The 10,476-nt window shown below is 37.0% G+C and overlaps 1 long non-coding RNA gene across 1 annotated transcript; it reads left to right on the top strand.

The window, feature by feature from the left end:
• The first annotated feature begins 131 nt into the window (after positions 1-131).
• LOC125239248 lies at positions 132-2,076 on the top strand. The gene is made up of 3 exons (XR_007178511.1): positions 132-295; positions 431-555; positions 934-2,076. It is a non-coding gene; the product is annotated as an uncharacterized LOC125239248 (long non-coding RNA).
• Positions 2,077-10,476: the final 8,400 nt, after the last annotated feature.

Here is a 10,476-nt window from a genome sequence, read left to right as displayed (position 1 = left end):
AATGTGTAAACAGCGGCTCTTATCTTGGCCAAGGGGTTTCACAAAGGGCTGGTGGAACCGTTGGCCATGTGTGTACAGGGGCCATAATGAAATATTGAGTGGCAACACCCAATAAAATGTCATTCTGACATTGATAACTTTGACAAATGACAAGCTACTCAAGCTCTAGCTATCTAATTACTTATTGTTGAGTCCATGATGATATTCGCGATATTTTTGCCGTGATATGCAAATGCAAACAAAAACAAGAAGAAAGGGAAAACAGAGTGTCTAGAAGTGGTGTCCAAATTTGTAGGTTAGTAGATCATAATAATTTTGATACTTTTGTTTAAGTATATCACCAATCTACAGTTCATTAAATACGTATATCTTTCGGTTCTATCTATTTTTTTTAAATGATGGAATTTAACGGTGTATTTATTCTTTTCAGGAAAATTCGACGTTTCTGAAGAAAAACAAGTTCTTTTAGAAAATCTTGGGATGCTGAAAGACTTGCTGATTGAAAAGATTTGCTCAGTCAAAACAAGTATTTAGAGGAAATATCGTCAATGACTGGTAAATATTAAACTGAATTAAGTAATTGTCTTTTTCAAAAATAGATTAGCATAGGTTACCTACCTACTTTGACTATCATGTTGATTCACTTAACACTCAATTTTAATTTTTATTAAATGGACTTGCTATAACACATATAATTATAGATTTAATACAACCAAAATTACGATTATACTTATTGTATGCAGGGCCAAAATAATTTTATTGTTTGTGAAACCTACAGTGCTTATAAGAATGTATTGGGTTTATATTATACAAGACTTGCTTGTTCTTAAACTGAATTAGCTATCAGGCCGTACAATATATGGATGGAGCTGTACTACATGTCCTATAATGTATATGTAAATGGTGTTTATATAATTAAATGTTTCCTTACAGATATCAGTTTTTCTACATTGAAAAGAATAAATATTGAGAGAAAAGCTAACCATGATATCTTCTGTACTCCAGGGAAGAAAAGATCAGACAAGCCCACAAGATAGAGCTAATCTGGAGCTCAGCAAAGAGAAGAGTCACAAGCATAAATTTTGGCATACCAGCAGCTGACCTTGAAAATTCAAGAAGCTTTTGACAGCATAACACCAGAGCTTTGGAAGAAAATGACTGATCATGTGCTCAATATTGAAGCTCAGTGTAAAACCAGAAACAGAATAACGGAAGAACTAGAATCGTTTATTTTAAGTGTGTTTAATGATGATGACTCTGACAGTAGTTCAGAGTCAATGGAAGCTGGAAGCTCCTAATAAAGTACAAAACCTTGTTAATTTTAAATTAAAGGAAAAATGGAAAAATTCACATTTAAATTCACGTATCATTTGCAGATGTTTCTGCATGATAAAAAATAACTTCTTAATTTTACTTCAACTTTTCCTCCCACAACTAGGCTCATTCACTACAGAGAGTACTCCACTCTCGGTCAATCGGTCAAATGAACTAGTTGGTCTTTTAGTTCCTTTAGATCAGTGGTTATTGGGAGTCAGGGATGATAATAGGTCTGATACATTTCATTCCAGTCTCCTTTTACACATGATATTTCTCCAATCTTTGGTAATTGAATATAATTCCAAGTTGTAGTACCTACCTATAATATTATCCAAGTTTATTGTATATAGAAAATATTTCATTTTCCCGCATAGATTTAGACCTTAAACATTCCTTTCATCTCTTTCTCACTTGTGCCAATGGCATTTTTTACTGTTTCGTTCCGTCTGTTATCACTTCACTCAGTCAAGCGCTCTGCGATCCCACTGAACTATAGGACCTAATAAGGACCGATTAAGACCGTGCAAAAAGATTTAGTTCCTATCGGTCCTTTATGGGATTTCATTCCTAACAGTACTTAGTTCATGACCGCCACAAGCCTACAACGTATCAGCATTGCGATACAACGAGGAAATGTCTCCTGCATTCCTTGGTACAATGCCTAAATGGCGTAGCTATTGTAGATTAGGCTAGTTCTTAATTTCATTTCATTATGATTTTATTTATTATTGTAGAGAAATAAATGATTATGACATTTTACTTCATGACTTTTTATTCTGATGAAATATTTTTTTCTACAAAGGAGAGCTAGTAGCGGTCTGCATTATATGAAAACATAATATCCGATCAAACTATTTTTATTTACAATCTTTTGATTAGGCTTATTACTTTTAGTCCAGCCAGTGTATCTCCTGTTAACCAAATCTTGTTAGTGAAATTATATATTGCGTGACGAGTTTCGATTCGTCTTATCCGTATTGACGAGTTCTTTTGATTATATATGGTAAGGGTCTGATATGCTGGAGCTGGAAGGCCTGAAAGGCTGGATAATCCTACGATATTCCTGATTGGTTAATCCAAGTCCGTTTGTGGAAAATATTACGTTGGTATTACATCGTTGGCCCATTGCATTTTAATGGTACACTAAAGCTACAAATTCATCATCGGTTAACCAACCGTAAAGCTCGTAGGGCCATCGTTAGAGGTTTGTGGGAAATTACACAATAAACTTTGTGGGCTGGCCAACTGTAGCAGTCGTTGGCCCACTGTTGTCAGTTTGTGGAAAATATTACGTTGGTATTACATCGTTGGCCCATTGCATTTTAATGGTACACTAAATCTACAAATTCATCATCGGTTAACCAACCGTAGAGCTCGTAGGGCCATCGTTAGAGGTTTGTGGGAAATTACACAATAAACCTTGTGGGCTGGCCAACTGTAGAAGCTGATGGCCCATTGTTGTCGGTTTGTGGAAAATATTACGTTGGTATTACATCGTTGGCCCATTGCATTTTAATGGTACACTAAATCTACAAATTCATCGTCGGTTAACCAACCGTAGAGCTCGTAGGGCCATCGTTAGAGGTTTGTGGGAAATTACACAATAAACCTTGTGGGCTGGCCAACTGTAGAAGCTGATGGCCCATTGTTGTCGGTTTGTGGAAAATATTACGTTGGTATTACATCGTTGGCCCACTGCGTATTTAACCACAATATATTTTCGTGGAATTTAATGCAGTTAGCCCAATGTTCTACCTATGGTAAAAAATCTTCGTTAGTTATCCTACCGTAAAGCTAGTAGGCCCAATGTTACACGTGTGTGGGAAAAACAACAGAATCTCTATGCGGTAGGTCCAATGTTGGGGCTTTGTTGGTAGACCGATTATCATCTCCCAACAATAAACCAACCGTTGGCGAGGACACCCCAACGATAAATGCTACTAGGGTGACTTTCGGTCCGGAGGTAGCGGGTTCAAACCCGGCTCTTACCAATGACTTTTTTCTGAACTTATGTGCGAAATGTCATTTGATATTTGCCAGTCGCTGTTCGGTGAAGGAAAACATCGTGAGGAAACCGGACTAATTCCAATAAGTCCTAGTTTCGGGTTGGAAAGTCAGAAGGCAGTCGCTTTCGTAAAACTACGCCAAATCTTGGGATTAGTTGTCAAAGTGGACCCCAGGCTCCCATGAGCCGTGGCAAATGCCGGGATAACGCAAGGAGGATGATGAATGGGGATGGGCACGGAACGAAATCAACTTAAGGTGACGGACCCAATCATGGACAGTTTAAGAAAAAATTTCGCCTGTTATTGATATTTCACTGATAAATGTAAAAAATCTACCGCCAAGCGTGTTAAATCTTGAATGTCCTATCCTTCTTCTACATTTCAAGCGTATTGCAGAATAGATACTCCTATTGGTTTCTTCATAGTTAACAAATTAAAACTAGGTGTTTTTTCTCCAATTATGGACGGCAATTCTCCAGTAATGGATCCCCCATTATGGACAGTGAAATAAGTTTAAAATTTTACTTTTAAAGCCAACTGATACGTATTGAGTCAATTTTATACACCATAAATACAATTAGTTTGAGTTATTTTAACATAGGATTGTCTCTTCTAAATTTTGGTATTGTAAATTGTTCCTTGTCCATCATAGGAGGTAGGCAGTTTTTCGGGTCCAATAATGGACACTCGCAAAATAACGTCATTTCTTTATATCTTTGGAGCAACAAACTAGTATGTTTTATACCTTATCTCATGCTTAACGTAGTAAGTAAAACGCATTCAAGATTACACCGTGCGTTATTTTTTTATTATTTTATACATGAACTCATCTCTCTTAGCAACATTACTAAGAATTCGTCTTGATATTTTTTTCAGTAAACTGGTGAATTTTATCTTGTCTCCAAATCCTTCAGAAATAACCGAATTAATTGAAACTTCAAAATTAAACAGCTCTACAACTCTAGTTTATGGTACATAGCCCTCAGTTTTTTGAAACTTATTTTAGATACTTATTTTTAAGGATTTGTGTTTTTTTGTCCATAATGGCATCACCGTCCATTATGGGGTATTTTACCTTACTGATTCCTGTGCAAACCAAAGTAGGTACCAGCTGCTTCGGAAGAAATACTGAAGTTAATATTTTGCCGGTGCACTACAGATTGTAGTAGTGGTAGATGTGGGTGTGAGAAGGCCTTTATGGACAGCTAATTGTATCGTTACCTGTTGTGTGAATGCATTTATACAGCATCGTTTTACAATCATGTTCATGAAATACATATTTTACACGTTTATCACATACTTACATTTGTTGTATAATTTCGTTTTAAAGTCGTATAATTATTCAAGAGTACATGACACAGAAGCATATGTCTACATATTATGAAAGGTATTTGAATGATCTACAAGATTTTTTAAGAAAACATTTGTCTAAGATAAATATTTTTCAAGATATGGAGCAATGTTAGAAGCAAAAAGTGGGGGGGAAAACTATTTTTAAAAAATTAACAGTTTTTAGAAGCTCATACCTAGATAATGGTTAAGAATAGAAAAAAAGTTTCCAGAACAAAGTTATAGAGAATTTTATAAGCTTTCGAAATGTAGTAAACCAAAATTTCGTATGACGCATAGTTTTTGAAATATGAGCAAAAAACCAAAAAATGGGACCTTTTTCATCCCCCCCTCTTCGAGCTCACGTCCAAAGTCCGAGGACTTTTAGTATGTATGTCTCCTGACTACCCCTAACAACATCCCGTAGTGAAACTTTCTGCTTTCGGCCATTCCACCTAGACCCCCCTTTTGAGCATTCATTGACTGATCTAATAATAAATAGTACTATCGTACAGTATGGAAACCCCCGCTCCCCGCTGAAAATGCCGCCAACCCCCTCTCGGTTACCTCACAGTTACCGCCTGTCAATAACACGAACATTCGACCAGTCATATATCACTCATACAGGCATAGTACGTTCACCTACACGAGCTAAGACTGTGTGCTAGGAATGCGCCTCTTTCAATATATTTGATCGCATGCATTTGAATTTCTTGACTGATAACTCTAATACTAAATTGAATATACTCTAAGGTAGAGCAGAGTCTAACTGGGGAAGTACCACCGCTTTACAAAATACCGCAGTCAAGTAGCACTAGACCTTACTCAATGTTGTGTTCCTGCCGGTAAGTAAGGCAGCCAGAGCTCAACGAGGGTGCGGTATGCTGACGACGGGAGGACCTACGGAAGTAATTAGGACAATAGATTGACCTTTGAGTCGTCGGCACCCAGGCCCCTTCTAACTACAGGTTTGTACAAGTTTCTAATGAGTCGGCAACGCACATGTGCCACTCCTTGAGTGGCAGGCGTCCATAGGTTACAGTGACTGCTTTCCATCAGGTGGACCGTATGCCTGTTTGCCACCTACGTGTTACAAAAAAAAACTCTCGAAGAATTCACCTTAAACATTAAAAGCTAAATCAAAATCGATTGATTCGTTCGGGAGCTATGATGCCACAGACAGACAGACATGTCAAGCGTCAAACCTATTATTATTATAACACTCCGTCGTTTTTGCGTTGGTGGTTAAAAATAAGAAACCTCCTTCAAAACTATAATAAAACACAACTTTCTATGAAAATTGGTCAAGTGCGAGTCGGATTTCGACATTTCCATACAAACAGGTCATGAGCGCCTGACGAAATGTGATAGCAACGTACACTAAATTTCGTATTTTCAATTTCGTATATTTCGGAAACGATAAGAGATAGAGCAAAATGGACTTCAGATTTTGGTTGTCGGTGGCACAATTTTTTTGTTTTCGTATATATACACCTTTTTTGGACCTATGTGGGCAATATTATGGTCAGTGAAGTTCTAAACGGTCTTAAGCGCCTCCTTTTTAGTAGGAACTTAAGTCATTTTGGAAAATGATTTTTTTTTAACAATTTCTGAAACAAAACGAAACAGAAATTGATTTCTTTTGTACCTGTCCAACGCGCCTACACAATTTTAAGACGTTTAGTAACTACTTGCAGCGGCAGTGAGTGAAATTCGTAATCTGAGTTTTTTTCTCTTAAGTTCGACTTACGCTTGACTGTAGATTTCTAATAGGTTTTCCTGTAATCTACAGGTAGAGGGCTATCTCGTGTATTTTTTTGAAAATTTTACGCTAAGTAGTTTCGGAGATAAGGGGGGGGGGGGGGAAATGGTAATTTTTTGCTTATTTTCTTAAATTACTTCTAAATTACCGAAACAAAAAATATAAAAAAATATATTTCAGATGCTGGTAAAATGCTCTTTCATTTGATATGTAACACAATATAGTTTTAATAACTTTGATTTTTAATTTTCAATTTTACCCCCAAAAGTGACCCCTGTGATTAAATTTCATTTAATTAAATTACATGTCCGTCTTTGGGCCACAGGTTTACATACGTGTGCCAAATTTCAAGTAAATCGGTCAAGCAGTTTCGGAGAAATCGGCTGTGACAGAGGGACAGACAGACACGCGAGTGATCCTATAAGGGTTCCGTTTTTCCTCTTTGAGGTACGGAACCCTAAAAAGGCGATATATTGTAAAATGTACAATATTTATCGGCAAAATTGTACACTTTACTCATACTAAAAGACAGTAAAAGTACTTGTTTCAGTTAGAAAATCTAATTAACTGTCGGTTCATTAAAAAACATATGGAAGAAAAAGCTTTTTCAATTAGTAATGATTTTTTTTTCTGATGCTCGTTTAGGAAAAACCGCGCGAAGCACGGATTTCGGAGCTCTTATTATTTACAATTTGATAAGCTCACTCTCATAAATGCGGTAAATTTAAATTCCTAATATCATGTACTTTAGGCCCATTAAACAATATTTATCATTTAATCCTTTGAAATTGAGAAATTGAAAGTAAAAGAACTCAATTTTGTCTTGAAAATACATCGAAACAAGTGATCATTTCTCCGAAAATCTACATGTTATCGAAGTTATTTTAGTATATAAATAATCTGCACAATGTGCTTAAATTGGTTATCCATTTGTCGTTATAATTTTTTATCATGATTTTTTGCCAATTTTTTGAAAACTAGCCTTCCTGTCGCTATTTTACCGGCGACGGACGCCTGCGATTTCAGTGCCGCGCCGGAGCTCGAGGAGGTGAGGTGAGACTATGTCGCTTCGCTCTCCGAGTTTTCATCGCAAACGTCGAGAATATTTATCGTTGTGTGGGTCGGACGCCTTGTTTATACACGGGCTATCCTCGCATTGTGTGTGTGTAAACAGCGACTAACGAATTTGATCCTAGATCCGTAAATATTTGCTTTTGTAATATTTTGTTATGTTTGAATGTTAAAGTATTACAACGTTATGATGATAAATATGCGAAAATTACAATACGGTCAAGATGATAAGACACATCAAGATGGTACTCGGGATCTGATGATGGAGCCAGAAGGTGGTCACCAGTACCAGTGAACCATGTAAGTAAACGACTTCGTGTTCAGGCTCGTTGGGTTCGTCTCAACAAGACCTTTGACAAGAGGTGGTACTCAGGGTCTGATGATGGAGCCAGAAGGTGGTCACCAGTACCAGTGAACCATGTAAGTAAACGACTTCGTGTTTAGGCTCGTTGGGTTCGTCTCAACAAGACCTTTGACAAGAGGTGGTACTCAGGGTCTGATGATGGAGCCAGATGGTGGTCACCAGTACCATGGGGTCTCATCCGGAACAGTGCAAAATTATTTCCAAATAGATCTCATAGATGGCGCTAAGTGTCACGATTGACGATTATTATTTTTTTATCAAATAGATTTAAAGGTATTTGAAGCGTCATAAATTAAGTACATTATAAATTAAATACAAACATCGATGACAACACAAATTTAATGCATTATTTTAGAAATTTTCAAAGAAATAATATCACGTAATATATTGCTACTGACTATGACGCAACAACGTGAACAACCTGCGCGCGACAGTATCGAGCTACCTAAATTTTATTGCATATTGTCACTAGATGGAGCTGTCACTATCTACAGTATACTGCCAACGAAACGGTGCGATTGTGTGCGTTCCGTTCATTGAGATATATGTACTACGTACTATAGGCGACGTTGCCAGACGGAAACTCTGCACAAGCTGACAAATGCGCGGAGTGCGCGAAGCGGTAATTTACGCGTAGAGTAGTAAGTCCACCATCAGATGTGACACATTATTATATTCCGCCTGTCAAAATTATTTATTTATTTACAACTTAAAAAATACAAAGTAAGCGATCACTGCCGCCCATGGACACCCGAAACACCAGGGGTGTTGGAGGTGCGTTGCCAGCCTTTAAGATGGATGTACGCTCTTTTCTTGAAGATTTATCTTCTTTTTTAAAATACAAATATATACTTATATATAATAATATATATATAGTGCGGTCAGTTTTTTTGGACAAAGCGTAGGTATCCATTGTTCTCTTTTTTCATGACCAGGCCAAAGAAAACAGCAAAAAGTGAGCGTGCTAAAAATACAATTTTACTCAATAACTGTTACCAATCAATAAACAAATTAACTTTTTTTTTATATTATAGTAACATAATTCATAAAGTAGTAAGTAGTAAGTAGTTACCTAATAATTTTCCAAATTGAAATAAATATATTTCGCAAATCTATTAGAGGTGAAACACATTAGTAGGAACAATGAAAATGGCACATCTGCGCAGTTAACTTTTTAGTCTATGATTGCGTCACCAAAATCGCGCAGCCTCGCTCCCGCTCGCGTGTTCGTAGAATATTCAGCTGTCAGCCGATAATATTTGTTTGTGTACGTTAATAATGTAGGTATACGTTTGTAGTAGTGTGCGTGACAAAAATGTCGTCTATTTCTATTAAACAGCTGCCAATGATCGAAATTCAAATTAGTTGAACAATTTCCATTGAAAAAAAAAAAGTTTGTAATGCATCGGTCCGAATTGTGGATACTAGTTTTATCATCTTTTAGTAGATACAATTGAATGTAAAATTATTTATTTTGCCTGACACTCTTGAGTATTTTTTATGCCGTTATTTTAATTTTACAATATAATATTTGGAATATGGTGCTTATAATTATTAAATATAAAACATTTTTTAAATACTTTTTGATACAAAATCATACTTCATTGATTTGGAACAATGCTTTTTATCGGACCTACAGTCAACCAATTGGAACCCTAGGCCACTGTAGAACTATGTCATAGTAACGTTATAAATCAGATTGTAAGAAACCTCTTACTGCTTGTCATTTTGACATGGTTGTAGAGTGGCCTAGGGTTACAATTGGTTGACTGTACATCCGACACTATCGGAAGCGTTTATCGGATGTAGGATGTCGATCTGACACCCGATATCGGATCGGATAATGTGAAAACGGCCTAAGCATTAACCGTTAGTGCGTTTTCACATTATCCGATCCGATATCGGATGTAGGACCGATATCCCATACATTGAAGCCGCCATCTTTGATTTTTGCCTTTGAAATCCTTCCGACATTTGCTACATGCACGACCGATGCGATGCATGCGAAATCAAACCTTATCGATATGGAAGTATGAGACGCGACGATTGCCGACTGGCTAGGATTTCCGAACGCACACGAATGCGCGCTCGGTCGCCGATTTGCGGCGGAGTGGGCCTAGACCTCGACGCGACGCCGCACTTGCGTCGCGCGAAGCGCAACAGCATTTTAAAATATTATTATTGTACAAATATAATTATTTATTAACCACATCAGCCCCCCCCCCCCCCCCCGACCAAACCAAACCAAAACACACTACATTTTTGCATTTTTCCCCTCGCTAGGTCGGAAACACGCGTTTTGTCCTTCAATACCAGCAGGTAAAAACCCACTAGTGGATAAAGTAATTTGACCTTGAATATAGTCATATAGTGAATCTAGTGATGACGATATGTTTTACCACCTGTGGAACTCCTGGAAGCAGTGATAAACGCGTTTTTTGCGTTGTACTTTCCTCGCTATAATTCCACACTCGCCGTTAAAATACAACTTTGCACTCTTGTATAACAAATAACTATGTATTTTATATTTTTGAATATATTTTTTCAGACTGGCACTTAAAAAGAGTTTAAACGTTTTTTTTTTCTAAAAACCTAAATTTTTCAACAAAGGTTACCAAGGCTCGATC

Source organism: Leguminivora glycinivorella, chromosome 25 (genome assembly GCF_023078275.1).
Source record: "Leguminivora glycinivorella isolate SPB_JAAS2020 chromosome 25, LegGlyc_1.1, whole genome shotgun sequence".
Lineage (NCBI taxonomy): Eukaryota > Metazoa > Arthropoda > Insecta > Lepidoptera > Tortricidae > Leguminivora > Leguminivora glycinivorella.
This window is presented reverse-complemented; position numbering and strand designations above follow the sequence as displayed.